Genomic DNA, 13846 nt, shown 5'->3' with positions numbered 1-13846 from the left:
CTGTGGACTGCAGGTAATGACTGAAGCATTGGTTAAGGGCAGGGAGATGGTTTCATGAGTAAACTCACTTTACAAGCAAGCCTGGCAGCCAGAGTCTCATCCTCTCGCTATGCAGGAAATTACAAACCTGTAATTCCAGCACTTCTACACTGATGTGGTAAAGACAGAAGAATCATCTGGAAGCTTGTGGGCCATCCAGCCTGAAGTATGAGGCAACGGAAAGGAAAAAAAAAAAAAAAAAAGAGACCTGCCTCAAAAAGGCAAAAGCTTAACTACATGGCCACGTTGTCCTCCAGTGGCCATATGAGTGCTGTGACACTTGTGTGCCTGCCTACACACACACACACACACACACACACACACACACACAGTGTTTCTGCCATGTCTCAACAACCCATCACATTATAAGCCTATGAATGGACTCATGTGTGGATGAGCTCAGAGTATGTCCTTCCCTCTTTTACAGTGTTTTTCTTGGGTATTTTGTTAAGGCAAAAATCAAAAGTTGGCATACATAGAAAACACATGCAAATTTCTACTAATGGCATTAAATATCACTTATTACCTTTTCTATTAACAGTGAAATTTGAACCAAACTTTTCTAATAGGGTACCATAAATGTTTACCAAAGAAGTCTTACATGTCATTATGTTAATCATTAAGTCATTTGTGCTTTTTTTTTCCTCCCTCCCTTTAGGTGGTTTGAAACATTGTATCCCTGGCTGACCTGGAATTCACTGTACAGCCCAGAGTGACCTCGAGTTCCTGGTAATCCTCCTGTGTCTGCCTCCCCAGTGCTGAGATTTCTTCCATGTACCCAGCTACACAACATTTTATTGTTTTTGTTTTTTGAGACAGGGTCTCTCTGTGTAGCCTTGGCTGTCCTGGACTCACTTTGTAGACCAGGCTGGCCTTGAACTCACAGCAATCCAGCTGACCATGCCCGGCTCTACACAACATTTTAAGGACATAAATTCCTGGTTGTTAGTGGTGTTTGTACAGCTCTTCCTTTTAAGCCTAATACATGAGACTAATGATGTTATGTGGCCATAGTTCTGCAAGTGTGGGTCCCAGGCCAGCAACAGTAACAGCAATAGCAGCAACAGCAGAGGAGGAGGAAGAGGAGGAGGAGGAGCAGGAGGAGGAGGAGGAGGAGGAGGAAAAGGAGGAGGAGGAGGAGGAGGAGGAGGAGGAGAAGAAGAAGAAGAAGAAGAAGAAGAGAAAGAAGAAGAAGAAGAGAAGAAGAGAAGAAGAAGAAGAAGAAGAAGAAGAAGAAGAAGAAGAAGAAGAAGAAGAAGAAGAAGAAGAAGAAGCCGTGGTGTTACACCAAATTACATGAGGCAAGGTACCTGTGAAGAAAAAGGAGTTGGAGGCTGAAAATCCAAAGACAAAGGCTCAGCAAAATGAAGTCTCAGCTGTATCCCCCCCCCAGCAGACAGAAATAGAGGATACATGCATATATCCATGCAATTGATGATACTTCTCAAGGCCAAGAGGATGGGAGAGGCCCAGCTTGCTCCTTTTACAATAACTATCTTCCACAAGAACTCCAGGAGTCTCTGAAGAATTGCCTTACTCTCTGGTAGCCTAACTTCGCCCCACTGGGATCTGACTTCTTCCTGGCTCCACCACCTCTCAGTGGCAGCCCCTGGAGCCCAGGCCTTTAACATAAACCAACACATAGCACTGGTCCATGTGTTGCAATACACCTTGCGAGGTGCAAGCCCAGACCTAACAATGAAGAGGAACTGGAGTGAAATCAATCAATTTGTGTCTTCAAATCTTCCAAGTACTGTTGACAGACGCTACAGCTTGAGTGCACTGCATTAGTCATGAAACATGGAGGTAACATTTATAGAGATTCTGGCTCAGTTGGGAGGTGGCACCCTCCCACCATTAGGTGCAAACAGCACCAGGATCTCAGGTGAAAAGTCAGCTTTGGCCAGTACACTCATGCCCCAGGGCTGCTCCCCGGACACAGGGGTCTGGGGCACAAAAAATGGGGGAGGCGTAGGGAACAGTCTGTTAATCGTGAGACTGGCCATTCTCCATGACTCTCTATCAACCTCAGGTGCGCGGGATGTTGGGATTTGAAACCCTTAGCAGATCTGGGGTTGTGGGCCTCCCCCCTTTTCCTCATAAACACCAAATCTGTGGCATGTATGCTGTGATATCAACCCTGGTTAAAAGCACAGGGAAGGCTGTGCACCATGCAAGGGCAGGTTTCGTGAGAAGGACTCCAAGCAGCCCTCGCACCCATCACTGCCCAGCCCTGGCTCTCACTAGTGAAGCTTCTGCTTATAAATAAAACAGAAGTCCGTCCTTTCTCAAGAAAGGTAATGGTGCTCCCAGAGTGCTAGCTACTTCATTCTATTTTACATAATTTGTGGAAGGGCATGTGATTAGGCTTTTTACAGGCTCGGACATCGGCCTTTGACAGGCTGAGCAGACATGCCAAAGTATAGCTGGTAAGCTCAAAGCCAGGCTTTAAAATAATTTTTGAGCCACTCCGAAGTAGCACTTCCCAAACTTAAGCACAACTGAGAGTCTTATAGAAATCTACAAGTAAATGCTGCTGTCTGGGCCACTCCGGCCCAAGTAAGTGTACCTTGTTAGATGTGGGGTCTGTTTATCGGTGTTCCCAATGATGACAGCAAACAGCAAGGCTGGGAGCCATCCTTTCTCTCATATGCAGAAGGTCTATCTGACATGTAATCAGCAGGTGGACCATTCCAGAAAGAGGAGGAGGTTAGGGAGAGGGCAGAGTCAAACAAGAGCAAAGTACAATAATAAACATGGATAAAAATGCCAAAGAGAATCCCATTATTTTGTGTTCTAGACATTAACAAAAGAGAACAAGTCTTTTATACACACACAAAAAAAAATCTCAGCATTAACAGGCATTTTGAACATCTACCAACTGTCTCTCCCCATCTGCTTCCTCCCTCCTCCCTCCTCCCTCTCTCCATGCCTCCCCTCCCCTCTTTTTCTGTCTCTCTCTTCTCCCCTCCTCCCTCTCTCTTTTCCTTCTCCCGTTCCCCTCATCCTCTCCCCTTCTCTTTCTCTCTCTCTTTCCCATCCCCTCTCTTCTATCCTTCCTCATCTCTCTCTTTCCCCTCCCTTCTCTCTACCTCTGTTCTCTCTGTCTCTTCTCTCTCCCTCTACTCCCTCCTCTTCTTCCTCTTTCTCACCACCCCTTCTCCCCTTCACAGCTTCTCTCTCTCCTCTCTTCCTCCCGCTCTTCCTCTCCCTCTTCCTCTTTCATCCTCTCCTCCCTCTTCCCTCCCAGCTTTTCCATGACACCAGCAGCTTTGACCTACTGACATGTGCACTTAAGGTGACTCTCTACCTCCCTGTGGCCCAGAGACAACAGAATCCAAGAGCCCTGCAGGCTGACACCTCTGAAACCATGAAGCAGATGAACTCTTCCCCTGTTGCAGTTGACTTGGACATCTTGTCATAAGGAAGGAAAGCTGAGTGGCACAGGTAGCCACAGGACTCCGCCCACGTCCCCTTTGCCTTGGCTGACCTTGCCTGGAATGACCGTCCTCTTTGCCTCCACCTATCCAGATCTTCTCAAGCTCGTCCCCTTCCTTTAAGGAAGCCATGCTGCTTTCCTTCCCCCAAACCTGGGAAGCACTGGGTAACCTCGGCTGCTCGGATAGCCCTCACTGGGACCTGAGTAGGCTATCTCTGTACCCACACTGACTGCCTCCACAGCGAGTCTGCAGACTCTTTGATGCCAAATCCCTCCACTTATATTTTTGGTACCCCACACAGTGTTGGGCAGCTTGGAACACAGATATAAAAATGTCTTATCCAACAAATGTCAAATAAAATTCTAGGGGGAGAGGACCAGGCAGGCAGGTGGCAGAGGTTCTCTCCTGGGCTCTGGATTCTACACATCCACTCAGAAATGGCAGTATGGTTGTTTGGGTGATCTGCATACAGATGCCTGCTGGGCACAATGCAGGCACATCCTTTTCACCAGTGAGACCAATTAAAAGTTCCACATTTTCAAAGCAGACTGTTTAAGAAATGCCTGTGAGGACAATTAAAAGCACAAAACACCGGTCGATGAACCTGGAAGCTATCAAAGGCTGCTGGAAGAAGCCGAGTGGCCTCATGAGAGGTGACAGAGCCCAGGGATCAGAAGCCAAGAGTCACCAACCAGCCTGATCCCCGCAGAGGCTATGGCAGCCACAATACCACAAGGCGGAGGAGGGGCAGGGATATGACTTCTCTCTCCAAAAGCTTCTTTGATTGTAAAATAGAAATAGTAACAGCACTTGCCTTCACAGGGTAGTTGTTAAGATTGAACATATTAATATACGTAAAGTAATTAAAACACTGGCTTACGCTTAAGCACTTGGTGGTTGTTGGTTGCTTTGATTATAACGATTATTAATATAGTGTTATGTGTCCTAGGAAATAACAGAGCCTTTTCTACCTTTTTCCCCTGCATCCTGGTGACTGAAGTACTTCAAAGGAACTCCATGACATTTCTTGAGTGGTTGAAGTAAGAGGTGAATGTGGCAACAAATTGAGACCTGCGTCAGACTGCAGACCGCTGCCTGGGTGCCCTGTGCTGCACCCGCTGCACCACGGAGTCTTCGGAGCCCTCTGTATATTCCCACCATGTATGGGCAATATCAGGGTCCCCTCCCTGGCCCCCCACTTGGTTTCTCCTGGCCACGGTCCTTTCTTTATAGCCGATGCTTCTCTGCATCTCCCCCAGCTGCCTTTGAACGTGATGCTTTGCGCCATTGCTAGCATCCTACCTATTGCTTTCCTGCACTGTTTCTTTCTTCTGAACTTGGCATGTGATGAGCCCAAGCTCCTGAATTACCCTGCGTGGATAGAACTCAGCACCCTCATTCCGACACTCTCCAACCTCCCAAGGCCCAGGATCTAAATGCCTCAATTGCAAGCTTTTCCCTGGTTCTAAGCTAGGACTCTACAGTCTTGCAGAACCAACACTCGTGTCAGGTGAATTGTGACTCTGGACCATTTCCTAGTCTTTTTTCCCCTCAGTTTTCTGACCTGAAAAGTGGGTTCGCTCTATCTACTCACTGACATAAAATGCCAATGCATGGAATGTGCTTGGTGGGTGAAAAGGACAGGCTCAATGAGACTTCTGCTTAGCTTACTATTTTACAGTGTTTGGAAGTCGCCAGAGCCCCATAAAAACACTAGATGAGCCATTTGGCCAGGCAGGACCCAGTGATTAAAGTCCCCAGCATCAAATCTATTTCTCCAAAAGAGAGCAGAACTTTGTAATAAAGCTGAGTTGTGGGGAGGCTGAAGAAAGCTGTCAGCCGCAGCCTTAGCAAACAAGACAAAAGGCACAACCTCGGAGATTGGGCACAGTGTTATCAGGAGGGTTGAAGCCAGGGTGGCTCATCAGTGTGAAACAGCATGTCTTCACTGAGCAGCCAGCGAAGAAAACAGCAAATGGCGTTCTGGAAAAGGACAGGAAATCCAGCGGTCCCCATGCACTGCACCATAATGGTCTGAGAATATGGTTACATCAGTGTTTTGGGGTCCTTGACATAGAAAGAACAATCCCTAGAGTTTTTAGGACAGTAATGCAAGGGATTCATTAGCGTGTGTGCGCGCGCGTGTGTATGTGTGTGTGTGTGTGTTCCTGTGTATACACACATGTGTGTTCTTGTGTGCACATGAGTACATGGGTGAGAACATGTGCATTTGTGTGCATGCATGTGGAAGGCAGAGGTCAACCTCAAGTGTCATTTCTCCAGATGTTATCAACATTGATTTTGGTAATAGGGTTTCTCCCATGCCTGGAACCTATCAATTAGGCTAGGCTGGCTGGCCAGCAAACCCCCGTATCCACTGTCTGCATATTCACAGCACAAGGAATGTGTGCTGACTCCTGACTCCTATTTTTTACATGAGTTCTTGGGATCATGTGGAGCTCCACATGCTTCCACGGCAAGCATTTTGCTGACTGAGCCAGCCCCCATCACCAACCGTTTAAACAATCTCAGGCCATGATGATGAAGACAGCCAACTTCAGAGGGTGTGAGCTACAACATAAGGGTGGCATTGCTAGGTTAGGCGCGATCCAGATCTGGCCACACACCACACAACGTCTCAGCAACAGGTTGCACATGTGTTGGAGGACCTATAAGACCATCCAGGAGCTGAGGGACTCCTGTTATCTGGTGACATGGTAGCCACCATAGTGTCACTATGTAATCTCCATGCCCATGGTTGTGGTGGTGCCATGTAACAAATCCACTGCACTGACAATCACAGGAAAGTGGAGCACAAAGGCTAGGAAAATGGCTCAGTCAGTAAAGTGCTTGCCTCACAAGCAGGAGAATTGAGTTTGATCCCTAAAACCCATGTAAAAAACCAGGAATGGCGGCATGCACTTACAATCCCAGTGCTGGGGCGGCAGAGGCAGGTAGATCTCGGAGGCTTCCTGGCCAGCCAGGCTAACTGAACTATGAACCCTATGTTCCAGTGGACAATTCTGTCTCAAAAAATAAGGTAGACAGTTCCTAAGGAATGACACCTAAGTCTGACCTCTGGCCTCTGCATGCATGTAAACATACACACACACACACACACACACACACACACACACACACACACACACACACACACACGGAAAAGTGGAGGGAATGGGTCTGGAGAGATAGCTCAGTAGTTAAAACCAGTGACTGCCCTTGCACAGAACCCTTCCTAACCATCTGTAGCTCCAGTCCCCGGGGAAATGATACCCTCTTCTGGCCTCTGAGGAAACTGCATGCATGTACTACATGGATGCATAGAGATCGAGATGATAGAGATAGAGATGTGTGTGTGTGTGTGTCTATACATATATATGCACACACATATGCAGACAAAATACCCACACACACATAAAATGAACAAAAATGGGGTAAAGAACTACATGTAACGTACAGTACAAGATAATGATACGACATCTCTTGCCGTCTGTGAGGCTACTGTTTTATTTTTATCATTCACTGCACTCTTGCTCAAGTGGAAAGAACTGAACTAAACCAGAAGCAACTTGCATGTGCCTCAAATTCGATGCCTCTAACAATATACATTGTTTCCTCCGGTGTTCTCTTGAACTTCATGCTGAGTCCTGCTTGTTGGCACTAGAGGAGGCCAGACCATATAGTCTAAGTGTGCAGTGGACTGTCCTGTCCACGGTGCTAGAAGTATGTTTACATGGTGACAGAATTTTTGCAGTACACTTCTCAGAACACAGACCAATCATAAAGAGACACATGGCAGTACCTAGACACGCCCACTTAGCAGAATAGCAGTTTCCCACATGCCCACTTATTTCTAGTAAGAGAGAAATAAGTCACATTTTGTATCAAGGTTATAGTTGAAATTGGTCAAAGACTCCAGGAGTCAATCATTAACCCATTCCTTCATTCAGAAACAAAGCATCAAGAGGCAGATGTGGAGGCACACACCTGTGATCCCAGTACTTGGGAGGTGGGGACAGGAGGGCATCTTCAACTAGGTAGTGAGTTCAAGGGCAGACTGGGCTACATGCGACCTTGTTTCAGAAAACAACAAACAAAATCCCAACTTCAACTCTGTGACATACTCTGTCACCAAGAAAATTAAAATTCCCATTACACTTTAAATAATACAAAATACTGGCTGAGAAGATGGCTCCAGAGAAAATATTTGTTGTAAAAACCCAGGAACTTAAACTCAATCCCCAGCACGCATGTAAAACACCTGACATGATGAGACAGCAGTAAGCCTCAGTCCTGGACCTCGATATCCAGGCAGTATTCCCAAAATAGTGAACTCCCTGGATTCAGTGTGAGAACCTGTATCAAAAAACTAAGGTGGACAAATTTTAGATATTAGCCCTTTGTTAGATATAGGCTTGGTAAAGATCTTTGCCCAGTCTGTAGGCTACCATTTTGTTCTATTTACAGTGTCCTTTGCCTTACAAAAGCTTTTCCATTTCATGAGGTCCCATTTATTATTAATCGTTGACCTTAGAGGCTGAGCTGTTGGTGTTCTGTTCAGGAAGTTGTCTCCTGTACCAATGAGTTCAAGGCTGATCCCCACTTTCTCTTCTAATGGATTTAGTGTATCTGCCTTTATGTTGAGGTCTTTGATCCACATGGACTTGAGTTTTGTGCAAGGTGATAAATATAGATCTATTTTCACTCTTCTATATGCAGACATCCAGTTAGATCAGCACCGTTTGTTGAAAATGCTTTCTTTTTTCCATTGTATGGTTTTGGCTTCTTTGTCAAAATTCAAGTGTCCATAGGTGAGTGTGTTTATTTCTGGGTCTTTTATTTGATTCTGTTGATCAACCTGTCTGTTTTTTATTTTATTTTTTTTACTTTTACATATATATTATTATACATATATACAATAAACTACATACAGCAAGAAGGACCATGAAATAATTAGGAATTATATAAATGTTATATTCATAGTATTTTGCCTATTTTTATTTGGCAGCCTTAGAGAAAATATCTTTCCTATCTTAGTGAGTCTACAATTCTAAATGTAAGTCAGTATCTATCTTGTCTTATCTCTATTAACCTAAAAAGTTCTATCTAGACCTAAAAACATCTTAATCCCTAAACAACCAAGTTTAATTGTAGTACTAAACTATCTGGTCTTCAATCCCATCAAAGACTTGAGAAGGAATGAAATTAATTATCTGAGTAAACAGGAAGTGCAGGTTAGCAGCTTCCAAAGTGAGAAAATGACAGAGACAGTTCGCTGCCTAGTCAGTCACTCAAAACTCTCTGTAACATTGGAGCATCGTTTTCATCCTTCTGGCCCATTATATCTGGCAGACATATTTGTGCGGCAGGAACTATTGAGGACTTGCTTACCCTGTCTTGGCAGAGTTTGACCATCGACTCTGCCTGTGTCCAAGGTTGCCCACTTTTAGGCAGAATTCTGTCTGTAGCAGAAATGAGGACATTTTCCCCAGTGGCTTGTTTGCCGCATTTGAAGCCATCTCCAAAAGGAGGTTCTTTGATGGTCATTATCTTCTCTGAGGTAGGCTGGGTGTTCCCAGAAGTTAGTCTGTCTTATTGTCAAAGGATCCTTAAAACCTTTTTTTTTTTAATCTTTAAATGCCATATTCTGTAGGTCTCTGATGATTTTGGAGACCTTACTTAACTATTTTACCTTATCTATAGAATCCTATCTATACGTTAAACCTACATGTATATTCTTGTGATAAAAATAGACTGGTGATTGACATGGCCATGATTTGATCAACTAACGATGTGCATCACTTAATTATCCTAAACATCTTGCAATAGTACCTCCAAAGTATTGGAAGTAAACCGTGTGTTATAATTGAGTTGTATGGGTTCACTACCTCTGATTAGAGTAGCAATATATTTAATGTGTGTGAAGAATAATCTTGAATTTGAATTTTATACCAATGTATCAAAATTGAGCTTAGTTTGCATTAATATGCAAAATTCTATACCAATGAATTAAAAATAACCTTGTTTGTGAGTAGCAGTTAAGGCCTTAAGTTGAGGAGTAGATTCAATAATCTACTTTTGTCCTGTCATCCCTATATATTTCTATATCCCCCTTTCTTTCTTTTTGACTTTTATCTCCATACCTAAGAAAGAAAGATAAAAGAAAAGAGAGAAATCCCTGAATCCAACCTCTTTTTCTCTGAATAATATCAATAATAACTTATAACCAATTCCCAATGAAAATAAACATTCATATTCCAAGAAAACAATCAAAATCGCTGCCAAGGCCCCCTTAAGGGAAATGGGGCATGGTTCTCTTTTTAAGGCTCCTTCTAGCTGACTTGAGATAAATAATACCTTTTTAGGGGACCAAATACAATTGGGGAAAATGGTTAAGCAAGCTAGGAATAGCATTTGTGTTCCCATTCCTAAATGTTGAGAAAGTCCAGGCTTAATAGAAGTCCTGTGTGTGACAATCTGAAATACTGGGCCAATTGGAATCAGGAGCTTTCTTTGAAGCTATGCTGTTCTGATGAGGACTGGATGGGGCTGGAGCTTGAAGGATGCAGGATGCCAGTGTCCAGCGTGCTGAGAGGAATGGATCCTGTCAGGTCTGATCCAGCATCAGTCTCCTGTTCTTTTTACCTGAAAACATATAGTTACTCACAAGCATTATACAACCATTATGAAAGTATGAGGTGTGCAGGATGCACAGAACAGTTAAGGCTGGTTCTCCGCTCTTTGTGTGAACAGAAGAAAGGCCTCTGTAAATCTTCATTCATAACATTCAAAGAATGGCATCTAAAAATAAGTCACAGGGATTCTGCAACTAACAAGAAGCACTGTCTATGCATAGACATTCAAGTCTCAGCCAGTCTCAGAGCTATTCCCATGTAGTGGGATTAGCAATGTAAGTTACCTGCTTGTTCTGCAGTTTGAATTCATTCATGTAAGTTAGAAGTCTCTCTTTCATCTAGATCTGTTTCATTTTGACCTTCTTCTTTTAAATGTATATTTTATTTATTATAATCTACCTACACTATATCCCAACTGCCATCCCCTCCCTCCTATCCTCTCATTCCCACCCTCCCTCCCTCCTCTGCCCATTCCCCTCCCCTAGACCTCTGACAGGAGAGTCCTCCCACCCCAACTGTCTGCCCATGGTCTATCAGGTCTCATCAGGATAGCCCGCATCCTCCTCCTCTGTGTGCCTGCTAGGCTGTCTTGTCTAGGGGCAGGGACTAAGTCGTTGGGGCCAAAGTGCATTTCAGAGGTTCAGCAGCAGTTCACACACACACACACACACACACACACACACACACACACACACACTGCCTCATGGAAAATCAGCAGTCTTTTGGTTACATCTGGGCACGGGGTCTTGGTTCTCTGCATGCCCGGGCCTTGGTTGGTGGATCAGTCTGTGCATGGCCCCTCTTTGTCCAGATCCATAAGCCCCAATGGTCTCCCTGTGGGGCTCCTGCTCCCTCCCAGACCCTGCACCCTCCAACTCCTGCATACAATTTTCAGTTGTTCTCCTGCAGTCCTGCTGCAAGTCCCAGCATCTGTCCTGGTCCCCGACTGGGTGGAGTCTCTCAGAGAACATCTGTGTTGGGCTAGTATTCAATTATAAGTGAGTCTATACCATGCATGTCATTCTGGGTCTGGGTTACCTCACTCGGTTTGATCATTTCTAGTTCCGTCCATTTGCCTGAAAATTTCAAGATTTCCTTGATATTTTTTGATAGCTGAATATTATCCCATTGTGTAAGTGTACCACAGTTTCTTTATCCATTCTTTTGTTGAGGAACATGTAGGTTGTTTCCAAATTCTGGGTATTACAAATACGGCTGCTATGAACGTAGCTGAGCAAATGTCCTTGTTGTGTGGTGGAGCATCTTTCGGGAATATGCCCCGGAGTGGAACAGTAGAGTCTTTATGTAGTACTATTCTCAATTTTCTGAAAAAACTCCAGATTGATTTCCAAAGTGGTTATACAAGTTTGCACTCCCACAAGCAATGGAGCAGTGTTCCCCTTTCTCCACATCCTTGCCAGCATGTGATGTCCCTTGAGTTTTTTATCTTAGCCATTCTGATAGGTATAAGGTGGAATCACAGATACTGAGACTCACAGTCAAACATTAGGCAGAACATTGGGAGTCTGTGGAAAAGTGGAGTGAAGGACAGAAGGACCTGGAAGGGACAGGAGTTCTAAAGAAGACCAAAAGAGCCAACTAACCAGGGTTCGGGGACGGGAGCTTGTGAAGGCTGAAGCATTAACCAAGGACCATGCATGGAGGGACCTAGGCCCCCTACACATATGTACCTGATGGGCAACTTAATCTTTGTGTGGGTCTCCCAGGAGGGGACCAGGGGCTTTCTCTGTCATGGACTATGTTGCCTGCTTTTTGATCACTTCCCTCTGGCAGGGCAGCCTTGCTTGGCCTCAGTGGAAGAGAATTGTTCAGCCCTGATACAACTTGATGTGCCTGGTGGGGTTTGTAGGGAGGAGGCTCCACTTTTAGAAGGAGTAGAGGAGAGAAGATAGGAGGAGGAAGGAGGGTGGGTAGGGCTGGGAGCAGAGGAGGAAGGGGACTATGATCAGGATGTGAAGTGAATACATACATACTCACATACTCACATACATACATACATACATACATACATACATACATACATACATACATAGAGTGGAAAGCAACAGAGGAAGATACCTCTTGATTCTACATATATGTAAATGGTTTGTGCACACAGAAGGGGACATGCAACAACAACAACAACACACACACACATGATACATGATACATAGGAGAGAGGGGGGATAGATCAGATAAGCAGGCAGAACTAAGCAATGGAGGCAGCAGGTGTGCTGCAGGCCTGCAATCCCAGCATCATCAGGCAGGGCTGGAAGATGGAAACTTTGAGCCCTGGACTATCTATCAGGATCCTTTCTCAAAACAACAAATAAAGAAAGCACAGGAAACCATAAGAAGCCAAGGAAACAACCATAATTTTGTTCCAATCTATTCAAGGAGAGCCTTCCTTTTTCTTCCCCTGTCTCTACGTGGAATTACACCCTGGTGGTTCTCTCTGAGAAGGAGGATTATTTTCTAAGTTCAGAGGAAAGACGGCATTTCCTGGTGCACAGTCCACAGGCTGGGAAGAGAAGTTTGCAGGATTCCAATGCTGACCCTGTGCAGAGGACTTCAAAGGAGAAGTCACCATAAGAGTGTCAGCAACGGTGGCTTAATTATTAAGCATTTACTGTGAGTGAAGAGTGATCTCAGTGAGGGATATATCTAAACCAAGAAACCCTTTCATTTTCTCCTGGAGGGAGCAGCAAATCAGACTGTGCCTTGCAAGATAACTTCATGGTTGTACCAAGGGGCCTTAAAAGCATCTTTCCTTTGGCAGTGTTCTTTCTGGATCCATTCTGTGAGACAATCACAAAGGATTCCTTCACAGGACATGCAGCATTGGTTTTAACACCACAAGACACAGAAATTATTATCCAGCTGTGAGAAAGTAGGGGTTCCCTTAAATATTCTCTGCCTCCTTTGTATAATGGGTAAATGACGTAACTCTGCTGCCTCAGGGCCAATTCCAAATGTCACCATTCATAAATGCAAGGTAGCTTTAAATTCTCTATCACAGACAAGTATTAACTTTACAAAAAGAACTGAATATGAATATATATCACATGAACCAGAGCACGGTGGTACAGACCTTTACTCCTACAGCTTTAGAAGAGGAGGCAGAAAGATGACAAGTTTGAGGCTGGTTTCTGTTAAATGCAAGGCCTATGCTGTGGTAGGGTGTGGGGGAGGGGAAAGAAGAGGAGGGTGAGGAGGGAAAAGGGGAGGTGGGAAAGAAAGCAACAAAAGGAGGAAGGAGAGGGGAGGGGAGGGAAGAGGGGAGCCTGGAGGGGAAATGAGATGAGGGGAGATAATGGGGATGAGAGGGATGGGTTAGGGGAGAAGAGATTAGGGGAGAGGAGGAGAGGAAGAGGAAGATCAAGCAAGCATGGGTCCAGGCAAGGGATTTTCTTAGAACCTTTCACCACACCTAGCAACAGATGCATGACCAAGAAGCAGCAAAGAAGGGCAGAAAATGTCAAGGACATGACCACGAAGGCATGTATCCTAGAGTAACTTGCCAAAAGGTAAAAGGCAAATGGCTCTGTATTAGACTAACCATGCTGCTGCAATACAAGGTCTTCTGAATTAGTTATTAATCTGCCACTGCAATAAAAACATCTGACAACAGCAACATAAGAAGAAAGGGTTTCTTTTGGCTCACAATTTGAAGGTGCAGTCCCTCATTGTAGTAAGGTCATTGCAGCAGGAGGATGTGTCTGATCACATGGA

The 13846-nt window shown here is 44.7% G+C and overlaps 1 pseudogene; it reads right to left on the bottom strand.

The window, feature by feature from the left end:
• Positions 1-1868: 1868 nt before the first annotated feature.
• Positions 1869-13846, bottom strand: part of LOC127192042 (heterogeneous nuclear ribonucleoprotein A3-like) — a 90473-nt pseudogene continuing 78495 nt past the window's right edge.

Source organism: Acomys russatus, chromosome 7, assembly GCF_903995435.1.
Source record: "Acomys russatus chromosome 7, mAcoRus1.1, whole genome shotgun sequence".
Lineage (NCBI taxonomy): Eukaryota > Metazoa > Chordata > Mammalia > Rodentia > Muridae > Acomys > Acomys russatus.
Note: the sequence above shows the minus strand (reverse complement) of the source record. Positions and strands in the feature narration are given on the sequence as shown.